The sequence below is a fragment of the Thalassophryne amazonica genome, chromosome 3 (assembly GCF_902500255.1).
Source record: "Thalassophryne amazonica chromosome 3, fThaAma1.1, whole genome shotgun sequence".
NCBI lineage: Eukaryota > Metazoa > Chordata > Actinopteri > Batrachoidiformes > Batrachoididae > Thalassophryne > Thalassophryne amazonica.
Genome location: NC_047105.1, coordinates 105960807 through 105974909, shown reverse-complemented (window position 1 = coordinate 105974909; position 14103 = coordinate 105960807). Strand labels below are relative to the sequence as shown.

The following is a 14103-nucleotide window of genomic DNA, read 5'->3' as shown; positions in this document are numbered from 1 at the left end:
AGTTTATAGCAGAAAAGATTAATCAAGTTAGTCATTTGCAGTGCATCCAGAAAGTATTCACAGCGCTTCACTCCACATTTTTTTATGTTACAGTCTTATTCCAAAATGGAGTAAATTAATTTTTCCCTATACACAACACCCCATAATGACAACATGAAAAAAGCATTTTTTTTTTTTTGGGGGGGGGGGGGGTTGCAAATTTTAAAAAAAGTATTCACAGCCATTGCCACAAAGCTCAAAATTGAGCTTAGGTGCATCCTGTTTCCACTGATCATCCTTAATTGGAGCCCACCTGGGGTAAATTCAGTTGATTGGGCATGATTTGGAAAGGCACACACCTGTCTAATATAAGGTCCCACAGTTGACAGTGCATGCCAGAGCACAAACCAAGCATGAAGTTAAAGGAATTGGCTGTAGACCTCCGACCCAGAATTGTCTTGAGGCACAAATCTGGCGAAGGATACAGAAACATTTCTGCTGTTTTGAAGGTCCCCATGAGCAGTGTCCTCGATCATTCGTAAATGGAAGAAGTTCAGAACCACCAGGACTCTTCCCAGAGCTGGCCACCCATCTAAACTGAGCGTTTAGGGGAGAAGGGCCTTAGTTAAGGAGGCGACCAGAAACCTGATGGTCACTCTGTCAGAGCTCCAGCATTCCTCTGTGAGAGATGAGAACTTCCAGAAGGACAACCATCTCTGCAGCAATCCACCAATCAGGCCCATATGGTAAAGTAGCAAGACAGAAGCCACTCCTTAGTAAAAGGCACATGGCAGCCCACCTGGAATTGTCAAAAGGCACCTGAAGGACTCTCCATGAGAAACAAAATTCTCTGGTGTGACGAAACAAAGATTGAACTCTTTTGCATGAATCCCAGGTGTCATGGTTGAAGGAATCCAGGCACCATCCTAACAGTGAAGGATGGTGGTGATGGCATCATGCTGTGGGGATGGTTTTCAGCAGCAGGAACTGGGAGACTCGTCAGGATTGAGGGAAAGATAAATGTAGCAATGTACAGAGACATCCCATCTGAAAATCTGCTCCAGAGTGCTCTTGACCTCAGACTGGGGTCTATGTCTTCGTTTCACCTATGTGAAACAAAGAAGAGAAGAAGAAGAAGAAGGGGAGTGTCTCCCCTTATTTAGCAGGAGTAGGGGAAAAACTACAGAGGATCTTCAGACAGCACAAAATCCCAGTTTACTTTAAACCGGTTAACACCTTGAGACAGAAATTAGTTCACCCTAAGGACATGATCCCTAGTTACAAACAGAGCAATGTAGTGTATTCTATCAGATGTCAGGAAAACTGTAACAAACACTACATAGGTGAAACGAAGCAACCTTTACACAAAAGGCTATACCAGCACTGCAGAGGGCACCAGTGGACCTCAGTCTGCGGTTCACCTCACCTTAAAGACACCACACGTTTGAGGACAAGGAAGTTAAAATATTAGCCAGAGAGAAGAAATGGTTTGAGAGAGGGATCACGGAGGCATTCTTTGTGAAACGTTTGAAACCCAGCCTTAACCGGGGAGGGGTCTGAGACACACTTTATCCCCTGTTTACAATGGGGTACTCAGGTCAAAGGAGTTTAAGTCTTTTGTTCATGGTAATGAGTCATTCACGTCATCAAGGGAGCCATCAGAAAGGCATCCATCCCATCATTAGAGGGACAGCTGTCCTGCCATTAGGTGTGCTAACTACAGCACATAGTTGCTAATTAGAGCTATTGTTTAGTCACTAGCCTATAGCAGTCTGCCTCTCAGTAGGAGGGGTCTGGTTAGGTTTAAAACTCCAGCCTGTGTTGGCTTCTGTTTATTCTTCTCTACAAGAGTCAGACAGAAGTCAGACTTCCAGAGCAAGAATTTTAGCTGAGGAAGCTTCTGCAATTTGAAGCGAAATGTCCTCGCGTCAAGCAACCTAGTCCAGTCGAAGACTCAACCTTCTCTACTATACAAACAGCGCTTAACTGTACTTTTTGGTTGCACCATGCAAGTTGGAGCCCAAAAATGGATGCTTCTCCATACCCATTCATGTTTAAAACTGTGCTCCCACACTCATTGTCAGTATCATAACATACCCCCTTGAACCCCTCTGGGTTCAATGGACACACTGGCGTGTCCAACTGTTTTTTAGTAATGTTTCTATAAATAGATCAGCAAAGTCCTTTTGCTGATCACAGAGATGTCTTTTGACCACTTCATGAATGTACAGAGTGCCCCCTCTTGTTTCAGTCACTGTTGTAGATGATCTTTCATTCACAGCCATTTAACTGCTGAGTGACTTTCTTCAGATTATTATTTCATTATAAAGAGTTATTAATATTTTTATTCAGATTTTGAATGTGACTCTTATAATGACAGTTGCTGGTGGTTGGAGCTGCTACAGTGCACCACACATTTTTTTGTAATTTATTTATATCTTGTTTTCATCTTTTTTACGTATTGCACTACTTATGTGACCTAAATACAGTGGTGGGCACACCTAACCAAAAAGTTAGCTTCAATAACCACTAATCAGCTAACTGAAATGTTAACTTACCGATAAACCACTAAAAATTTAGCGGAAGCTACAGCTAACCACTAACTTAGATTTTCTTTAAATGTGAGTACTTCAGTATTGTGTGCTGTGCAGGGAATGGTGTTAGGATTTGAGCAGTACTGCTTGTTGTTGTCAGTACTTTGATAACTGCCAGCCTCGGGGATCGTGCTTTGTCAACATCATTGTGATTGTGATTGCCTATAGAGTGGGTGGCTGTGTGGCATTGGAAGTGCATTTCCAATATAGAGACCGAGGTTTGATTGTGTACTTGAGGTCACCTGCGTGTGTCCTTGGACAAAACACCTCATCTGCATTGTCTCACTCGACATATCTGTAAATGGGAACCAGCTGTGGTTGGGGATGTAACCTGAGACTCACCTGGAGTGGTCATGAACTGTCACCCACTACACTCTCCAGGTATAGGCATGGACCTGATTGGCCTCAGGGCCAATATTGGTCTTACGAACACTGTAGGACTAAATGCAGATCTCTGCACAGTTCCTGCTACATGTTTGGATTTTTGGTGCACAAATTACATTACATTACACTCTACTCTTGCCCGATGTTGATAGAAAGGGTGGCTCTCTTAGAGAGCTGTTTCCATAAGCTAGAGCAGCTTCAGAGTTCATTGGCATTAGATGAAAAGGACCCCAGATAAGCTTACTATTGGGAATACGATAGTACAATTGAACTTGGAGCCAGACTGCCTCATATCTTACTGTCACTTTTCTACATTCTTTAGACATTCTTGTGGACAGCTTAAACTCACCGCTCACAACCACACTCAACATGATTGCTCCACCTATATTAAAACCACACCCCAAAACACAATCACCTTGTTTCAGTGATTACCTACATGGTCTCAAGCACAAGACTACAGGTCTAGAACAAAAATGGCGTAGTTCAAAAGTAGAAGTATTCCGCCTCACATGCCGTGATGCTATTCTAGACTATAAGCATGCACTACTGGCTACAAAGCGGGCATATTATTCTGATTTGATCAACAAAAACAAGCATAATTCAAAGTTCCTGATTGACAAGGTGGCACCACTTATTCATGGGCAACCACCTGTAAGTCGTTCTCCTTTTACAGCCTAAGATTTTTTAGATTACCTTGAGAAGAAAATAAATGACAATAGGTTAAAATATCCCAGCATGTCTTAATCCAGCCACTACACCCTGTTATCAGGGTGGGTGTCATTACTAATACATTACCTAGATTTACCAAATTGATAGTATCTCACTGGGTGTGCTGACGATACTTGTAACATCTGCTCAAAGCAGAATCTGCTAGTTAGACCCTATACCAACAAAACTGTTTATAAACTCAACCACAAGTGCAGCAAAAATTAGCTTGAATGTTGTTGTTATGTGTCGGATGCAGGACGGAGAACCGACCAGCGTTTGAAGGACCCAGTATGGAATAAGCAGAGCACGGTACAAAGGATAACTGAATTTAATGCATAACAGTGATGTGATAAAAAACACAGTAAAAGAGTGGCGGTCTGGCGTGGTGGTGACACGGTGCGCTCCTAGCAACACAAACGGTCCGGAGCCAGAAACTGTTCGGACCCAAGGACCCCGCCGACACCCCCCAGGTGGCCGCGACAAACCGAGTCTCAGGAAGTGTGCTGACGAGCGTGAGACCTCACCCCCTCCTCTTTCACAGACCATGCATCAAACCTGGACGTTCTCTGCATCCACTGATGGGAGATGGCTCTAGAGACGATGATCACACCCGTCTGGTCACAAGGTCGAGTCTCTGGCAAATACACACTGTGTACTCCAGACTTAAATGCTACCATGTTCCAATCCGTGTAGATGCACCACAGCTGTGAGTCCTGAACGAGCTGCACCTGATCAGCCTCAGGTGATCAGGGTGAGGTCCTGATAACTCAGCCACACAGCCACTCAGTCCCAAATGCGCACCACCTGGAAGGAAAACCAAAAGACAGAAACAGAGGACAAACAAAAGCCAGCCAGGCACGCCAGCCACAACAGTGGTGATTAGTTGTGAAGTACAACTAAATGAAGATTACAGAGAATTAACAAAGGCAAATGGCAGCACTTTGCATCAGAACCGAACAGTTTATAGTTAGCTCTGTAGGTTAGCGAGTGGCACATCATTGATGTCAGTGTAGAAGGCTCTATGTTGATGCTGTTTTAACCAATTGAGGGAGATGGTTGTATTTGTTAGCTACTAGAGAGAGTTACCATCCTGTTAGCACAGCATAGCATCTTATTCAGGGAGATATTTTAAAAGAAAGATATTGCTTGTGCTTTCTGTGTGCTGAAATTTATGTATTTCTTGAGTTTGATGCTGTGCATCATGCTTGTCTCCAGCAAACACACTGTTACAAGTTGGTGGGGGTGTAAGGCAGCGCTTAATTACCCATCATGCTCTTCTCTGTGTCAGGCAGAACTGGCACAGGATTCCAGGACTATGGGAGTAAAAACTAGGTTGAAATGTTAAAGGGGTGTGACTTGGGGTTACTGATTAGTTGTTAATATTCTAATTAGCCACTATGGTGCAATATAAGTATTTTTACTGAACGTTTGACACTCTTCAGTACCGTACATGTTATTTATAGTGCAGTGGCTTCAAGTGTCCACCAGGCCCTTCGATTACCTAAAAGACTTCACAAGCATCTTTATAGTCCTGGCTTGTGCATGTTAAAAGCATATGTGTTAGAGGTGTAACAATTAACCAATACAAATCAGAAATTGATTTTAAAGTACTAGATATGACTACATTGATTCACAGACCCTTGAATCAATGTAAATGTATATGAATTTGTTGATGGCTTAATTTTCACCTAATAAATTTGTTGAGTTAAACTGTTTCTCTGCTGCTTCTGTGTCTTCAAACTCTCACAAAAGTTCAAAAGTCAGCATGAGGCTCTCATGAGACTGGTCACAGGAAAGTTTAACTTTGCCTGTGAGGTAAGTGGCATCACAAGCTGCTTTTATGCTGCACTTTCTGTGACTTTATGTAGTGCTGACTCCAGTGGCAGAGGCAATACCAATGTGCTGCTCTGCACTAGTTAAAAAAGCAAAACAAAACAAAACTAAAGAGGGTCCCTTGTCTTTCATGAAATGTTGTTGCCCATTCGGCTGCTCCCATTTTGTTCAGGGTCACCACAGCAGATACAGCCAGATCCGCAGTGGTAGGTGGCACGCCGGATGCCCTTCCTGACGCAACTCCAGTGCTACCTGGAGAAAGATACACAGCCGCTGGTGTTTCAAAGAGGTCTCCCATCCAAGTACTAACCAGATCCTGCACTGCTTACCTACTGAGATCTGATGGGATCAGGCTGACACAGAGCAGACCAGCTGCTTGTCTTTCATGAAATATGTGTTTGAAAGTAAGTAATGTCACTTTTGGCTTATTGTAATTTATCATGGAAAATGAATGTTCACATCAAGCGAAAAATTGTATTGCCACATAAATGCATTGTTCCATAATACAAAGTGTTGTCCCTGAATTGTATCATAGCCTATGTATCTAGATACATATCAGATCATATTATGAAGAAGCGATACACATCCCTAATGTGCATGTTAAAAGATGCCATCAGGACCCACAATAAGAGATGGACTGGTCCTCATCCATAGCTACAGCTTTGTTTAGACTGACTGTTCAACTGGGATATTACATCCGCCAATGACGTAATAAAATTCATTCATTCATTCATCTTCTACCGCTTAGTCCAATTAAGGGTCGCGGGGAGCTGGAGCCTATCCCAGCAGTCATAGGGCGCAAGGCAGGGTACAACCAGGACAGGACGTCAGTCTGTCGCAGGGCCAGAAACAGACAAACAAACACAGACACACCCACACACACACACCTACGGACAATTTCAAAGATTCCAATCCACCTAACCCGCATGTCTTTGGATGTGGGAGGAAACCGGAGCACCGGAGGAACCCACGTAAACACGGGGAAAGCATGCAAACTCCACACAGAAAGGCCACGGGAATTGAACCACGACCTTCTCGCAGGCAACAGTGCTAACCACTAAGCTATCGTGCTGCCCACGTAATAAAATTATTGGTGATTATTTATTTATTTATTTGTCTGTCTGCAAGCTGGATTACATCAAAATAACTGCATGGATTGTGATGAAATCGTCACCACAGATAGATATTAGGCCATGGAAGACTCCATTAAATTTTGGAGGTGATCCGGATCCAGATTCTGGATCAAGATTTCACATTATATAGGCTTTGAAGGATGGCTTTGAAGGATGGCTTTGAAGGATTACATCAAAACTACTTCACAGATTCTCACCAAATTTGCACCACAGATAGATATTAGGGCATGGAAAACTCCACTGAATTTTGGTGGTTATTCAGATCTGGATTGGCGGACAGAAATTTCCGTTTTCTCTTGTTGCATATATGATTCACATCTTATCTCAGTGATTGACTGTCCACATTATATACAGCAAATGGCCAGATCCAATTTGAGTGTCTGTGTGGCAATCCACATTTTTCATCTTATCACAACAGTTGCTATGTTAATGGCATAGCAGATTAACCTTCCACATTAGCCTGCACTGATTCATCCCCCCCACAGGTAAACCACCTCATCACGTGACCATGGTGAAGACATTTCTGTCACGTTGGCTGACAAAACTTTATGGATGGAACTTTATGGCTGTATACATGCATTTTTGACTGTTCAGACTTGCAACATGGGATCAAATTCAAAGTGGACATGCACATAAATGGGTTTTTTTTTTTTTTTTTTTTTTACCAGCGGTCTGAACAAAGCCTTTCAGAATACAAAATTCCAGAGCTGGATATGCAGTAGTGTTCAAGGAGTTGCTTATGGAGTGTTTGCAGGGAATTGCAGGGAATATCTGGAGCTAATTCTGTGGTCCTACAAATGATCCCCTTGTTTCTGGCATTAAACAAAACTGATTAACATCTGATATGCATTTCTTTAAATGATCGATTAAGCTTGGAATAGAAGGATACGACTGGTTGTCCTGTCGCTGTCATTCTCTCCTCTTTCAGTGATTGCTTATGTGGACTTTGTGGTGATGACGTATTGTGTTCTTTGACCGAAGCAGCTGTTGGTGAGCTGAAGCTGTGTTTATGTTCTGCTTTGGAGGCGGCCTTGAGGAGACCTGCCGCGTTGCTGTGTCTGCTTGATGAGCTCTGAAATGTCGAGTGGATTTCAGCGCTGAGAAAAATGCCGGCACTCTTTCTATCTTTCACCGTCGAACACTGTCAAAGCTTCGCCGAGTTTGAAATGACAGTAAATTGCAAAACCAACACCACTTTGCTGTGAAATAGCTGGAGATGTTCCATGGGATTCAGATGAGTGACCTTTAAACTGTTAATGACACGTTGTGAAGAAAAGACTTGGTGCATGAACCTGTGCAATAACAAATCCAAGAAGCGAGGTGCTGCATGGCCCCCGGCTGGGACTGTGCATTTATGTGCCCGTTGGGTTTGTTTGAAGCACCATGTGTATTGATCACATAAAAGAAATTATTTTCAAACAGGGTTGGATTGGATTTTTTTTTTTTAGCTTTTGTCATGTGGCTGACAGGGTAGAGTCCAGACTATTCACAGTGGGGACAGTAAAAGTTCTTTTCTTTAAACTTCTCTCTCTCTTTATTTCTCTTGCACTTGGCTGCACTGGGCTGAGGTGTAATTTGTTATAATTGCACACTCCCATTCTTTTGTGTTTTGCTTTATTCAGTCCACTGTTCAGTCGTCAGGAGCGTTATTAACCGCAGTGTTCAGTTTTGTGCGACTTCATTGATTTGACAATTCCTTTTGCAAAATACGAAGCTAAAATAAAGGTGGTAGTTATTTATTTATTTCATTATCTTTAAGATGCACAGTGCTTTGTCTGCCTCATTGTGTGCAAAATTCATATAATCAACAGACTGGATAGGAGGTGACACAGTACTTTTGATCATCTGAAGCGATGACACAAAGCAAAAGTGACATTTCCAAAATGTCATTGATTTTTTTCCTTTATTCTGCACTGTGCAGGGTTAGAGCACATTTCTAAATGATCTGGATGATCCATGTGAATGATTCTGGCCCGGATTTCTTTTATAAGGCCTTTTGATGAATTGTAAGCTTGGTTATTCTCTCAGCATGGGGCTCTAATAAGCCCGGAGACCCAGTCAAGGCCCAAAAGTGAAGCACAATTTAAACCAATCTGGAGGAGCAGGCAGCATGATTTATGGTGTTGGACTGACTGCATTGCTGCTGCTCCTGTAGACCCCCCTCTGTAGCCAATCACAGCCAAAACATCAACACTTCCTGCTCCGGCTGACTCTGAACCCTATGTGGTGCCGCTGTCTGCAGTGATGTCACTGCCTCTAATCTATTTGGTTGATTAATTCCTACACACACTTTTACAAAGAGGAAGAGCTGGAAGGCTAAAAGAAGCAGTTAACCATGCTTTGCTTTTGAAGTTCATTTCTTTTTTTCTGCATATTGTGCAGTTCTGATTACCTCTAAAGGTCAGTTTTTTTTTGTTTTTTTGGTAGTCTGCATATACCATTTGCAGACTTCAGTCAGAGATGGATGTGGGCCATGGTTATATTCATTTTCTCCGTGCAATGAAATAATGGAACTCCACATATTCTCCTTCCCTCAGGGGGTTTCATTTCTGTGGGTGAAACCATCAACCACAATACCGAAGTGGAGCCAGTGGATTTTTTTTCCATTTTTTTTTTTATATCTGGCAGATGCAGTTTTCAGGTGATTTCACAGTAAAGCACCAAACATTTGCCATTCCCATGATAATGACAAAACACATTGGGCGCTGCTGTTAAGCAATTCTGATGGTTACTCTACTTAAAGTTAGTGGAGGATTTGTGGCCAATTATTAGCAGAAGCGGAATGTAGTATTCATAACCATCTACTAATGTACTAGCTGAGTTATCCGTTGTACACACTGATAGTAGAAAAGAATTTTAGCCATGTCATTGTATATTTCATGTCACTTTAGTTAAGGTGTAGTAAGTTGCATTGCATTGTGTGTATATTGTCATCATTAAATTTCATAGAGCAATTTATGACATTCATGAGACTCAAGTTGTCAGGTCTGGCTCAAACTGGGTGGACACAAATGCAAACCCTCACAGCTGATGGAGTTAGAAGAACGTTTAACAGGCAGGGAGACGGTACACGGGAGGTCCAGCAGCAAGACAAAGGTACAGACAGACGTGAGGCTGAGGCGTGGTCCACAAAACAGGCAGAGGTCAAAATACACAGTGTGGTGCCATTCAGAGGCAAAGACAATACAAGATCGAGGGCAAGGCAAGGTCAGATACCGGGAGGCAGAAAACAAGACAAAACAGAGCTATGTACAGAGGCTAGAAAGTGAAAAACATTCAACAATCCGGCAGGGGCCGTGAGACTGTGAGGGCTCAAATAGAGAAGGTGGTCATTAAGGAGCAAGACACACGTGTGGGAGAAGGTTCTTGAAGGGGCGTGAACGAGAACCACAAGGGGAGGTGCAAGAGAGTGAAGTGAGGGAAAAAGCAAAGCAGACAGGAACAAGAGAAATCAGAAAAATAAAACCCAATGGTAAATAACTAAAAGTTACCTGAAGAAGACCCCACGGTCGAAATGTTGCGTTTGCTTTTTAAGTCAGTTAAAGATTTTCGGAGCTCTATACCAGTGTGCAGATTTTCCTTCTTTTTGTCTGCAATTCTTGATATCCTGCACCTGGCCTAATCAGGAGTGGATGTGCGCACAACTAATATTTTCCTCTAAATAACTAAAAGTGCCAAAAGAAAGATAAGACCCAAAGACCAACAATTATTAATGTGAACAAAACCAAAGGGGCAAACTAGGAAATAAAGTAACAATCCAACAAGAGGACAACAAGAAACTTTAAGACTATAACAAAACTAGAATGGAATGGCTAAAGTAAACTGACAGTTCAACATATGATAAAACAAAATAAACAAATGATTGAACTAATGATTACCAAATGTAAAACAAACAAAAGCTGGACAAAAATTTGAAAGGAACTTGCCTCATGACAAAAGTATAGTCAACAGAAAATGCATAATAAACAAAACAAAACCAGTGACAAATGTCAGGGTTTGGAGATGGTGAGTTGCTGTATTTATATGCTTTAGATTGTTTGGTTCTGATCACATTCTGTGCAATTGTTTTCTTGCCTGTCTTTTTGCTTGGGGCTTTCTACCTTTACTTTTCTTGTTTGTCACTGGGTGCTTGGTGGTGGGCATGTCCCTCTACCTTTCCACTCCCACACCCTGGATCTTTCCCTCACACCTGTTCCTGATTTGTGGCCTGTATTTAAACCTCACCTTGTCCACCTGTTCCCCACCAGATCGTTGTGCTCCATGCCTGCGCTTCCAGCCTTGTCCTTTGTATTTTTCTCATCCTGCTTGCCTCTCCGTATATTCATGACCACCTGCTCATTTTTTGGACCACGTCTCAGCCTGATAAGCTTGTTACTGTTGCTTATTCTGGGTTGCCTTTTTGTGTACTGAACCCTGCTTGTCTTCCCAGTAAACCTTTTTGAACAATTCCACTCTTGAGTCTGAGCCTAGTATTTGTGTCCAGCCATTTCGTATTTCCAAGCCTGATAACAAAAGCATAATACAAGAAATGAGAAAACAGAACCAAACTAAGACTGAAGTGATGAAGGGACCATGAGTGAAAAATAAGAGGTAATACAATAAATGAAAACAATATGACAAAACAACTATAGAAACTAAGACAGAATTACACACATGGCAAAAAATGTGATACACAGAAGATGAATGGAACAGAAAACCAAACCAATGACAACGGAGCATGACCAGAATGAAACACAGAGGCTCAGAGACTGGGAGTCGATATAAGTCCAGAACTGTGACATACGGCCCCAAAGGGCTGGAGCATGACACAAGTGAATAATGATAAATGGTGATAGCATGTCATATCACTGCAATGCTCTGGCATGCCATACACAGCATGTACAGTTTAATTGGTAAAAAAACGTGTGCCTTAACTCGCACACGGCGCATGCTGGCCCATTTGGATTGTAATTAAAGTGCACTCTAGCCAGCTGCTACTATGTAGTAATTAAAGTGTGATGCTTGCTACCTGACCTGAGTACCATGTGAACTGTGAAAATAAGGGCTCCAGTGAGCGGGTCATGATCTAATATATAAGGCTGACCGTGTCGTGTGTGGTACCACATGTACGCTTTCAACCTAAGGGCCCCAGTGACCTCCCCCTCATTGCCCACCAGTCACTACAGCAAGTTTGGTGTTGATTGCTTAATTACGTGGTTGTGCATAGCGAACACACGTCTTCTATATATATAGACTAGCTGAGTTACCCATCCTACGCACAGGTAATAGAGAACAATTTTAGCCATGTCATTGTATATTTAATGTTACTTTAGTTAAGGTGTAGGAGTTGTATTGCATTGTGTGTATCTTGTCATCATTAATTTTCATAGAGAATTTGTGATATTCATGAGACTCAAGTGAATGATGATAAAAGGTGATAGCATGTCATATCACTGCAGTGCTCTAGGATACCTACTTACATTCATTTTTAGCACTTGGGATTTTACGTCTTACGTCTCTCACTTCTTGGTAGGCATATCAACAGTCTACCAATCTGCATGCTGTACACAGCAGGTACATTTTAAGTAAAAAAAACATGCGCTTTAACACGCTCGGGGTGCATGCTGACCTTTTTGGATTCTAATTAAAGTGCACCCTAACATCTGCTGTAATTAAAGTGTGATGCTTACTACCTGACCTGAGTACCATTTGAACTGTGAACATAAGGGCTCCAGCGAGCAGGTCGTGATTCTAATATATACGGCTGATCGTGTGGTGTTTGTGCATGTGCACTTTCAAGCTAAGGGCCCCAGTAACCTCCCCCTTGGTGCCCCAGTCACTATAGCAAGTTTGGTGTGGATTGCTTAGTTACTGTGGCTGTGTATAGTGAAAACACACACACACACACACACACACACACACACACGGTCAGCTTTATATAGTAGATAATTACCTGCAAAAACAAACTGATCTTTTTGTAGCTTAGAATGAGCTCTTCATATCCACATGAAAGCGTGCCCCCTCATGGAGGCTGCCATGGTGCACCTCCATGTTGATGCAGTGGCCCAAACAAAACATGCTGTCATACCGGAGTATAAGTCGCACCTTTTTTCCTTATGATCAGCTCTTTAATTTAGGATTTTTGTGTATTGTATATTTTTTTAATTGCCATTTAATTTGTTTAGTGCTTTGACTCCTAGGATAGCAGATATAGTTCTTATATCAACAAAAATGTATGATTTTTCAGTACCAAAGTTGCACTGGAGTATGTCACAGGACCTCTCAGACTAAACAATAACAGAAACAACAAAAAAAGCAACTTATACTCCAGAAAATACTGTATATACACTTCCTCTGACTTTTGCATTATGAAGCACGGCCTAAAGCCCGCAGACAACCAATCTGCATGCTGTACACAGCAGGTACATTTTAAGTCAAAAATGCGCACTTTAACTCACTCGTGGTGCATGCTGGCCCTTTTGGATTCTAATTAAAGTGCACCCTAGCCAGCCGCTATATATGTAGTAAGTAACGTCCCTTTTTTCCCAGAAGAAAAAAGAGAGATATCAGTGGTTGCTGCCCTACACACTGTCTACTGGTTGCTCTACAGCTCACAAGTTTGATAACTCTCATTTTTGTAAAATGGAAGCTCTTACATTTCGCTTATCACAAGGAAAAGCGAGATAGAATGAATCCAAAAGAAGCAAAAACACGACAGAAACAAATCATGAATGACATCTGCAACCTCACCACCAGGTGACACTATATCTTACATGTTGTAGCTTTGATGATAATCTACTAAAACACCATTTAAAATTAAACTGGAAATAATCTGTGACAAATAATATTTTGCATATTAAAAATACTAAACCAATTAACTGTAACTGTAACTGCAATAGTCAATACATGGTACATCCACACATCCACACACTGCAATGGCGTAGATGCAGTGGCTCAGAACTCTCAGTTTAGCAGTTTTTGTTTTGTGGGGGGTTTTTGTTTACTTTTCTGTGCACTCAGTGCTCAATTAAAGTATGGACAAACCAAAATCCTTGAAATTGAAGCTCGACACAGGTACTCTGCTCCGGAAAATGAGGACTTTATTCCTCCGGAGATCCAACATCAGAGGGACCATGATGGCATGATCACTGTCCTCCTGCTAAGACCCCAGACCACAAACAAAAGCTGGGTAAGTGTGGTGGTCTGCAAGCTAGGCTAAGGCTAACCCACACAGACCGGCCCTTCCGAGTCTCTCCTCGCCAACTCCCTGTCTCTCGTCAACAGATGGATGAACTGAGACTCAGTATTACATCCCAAAGAACAAACAGCTGTGTGACGATGATCACGGAGACTTGGCTGGACGGCACCATCCTGGATGTGGCTATCGAGATAGGGCCATTCATCGAGCGGATCAAACAGCCACATCCGGTTTGACAAAAGGCGGGGGAGTGTGTGTTTACATTCACAATAATTGGCGCAGAGACATTCTTGGG

General features: G+C 42.2%; 1 protein-coding gene across 2 annotated transcripts in view; it reads left to right on the top strand.

The window, feature by feature from the left end:
* cdh4 (cadherin 4, type 1, R-cadherin (retinal)) overlaps nucleotides 1-14103 on the top strand; it is a 1030104-nt gene that overhangs the window by 245738 nt on the left and 770263 nt on the right. The gene's annotated exons all lie outside the window — the stretch shown is intronic.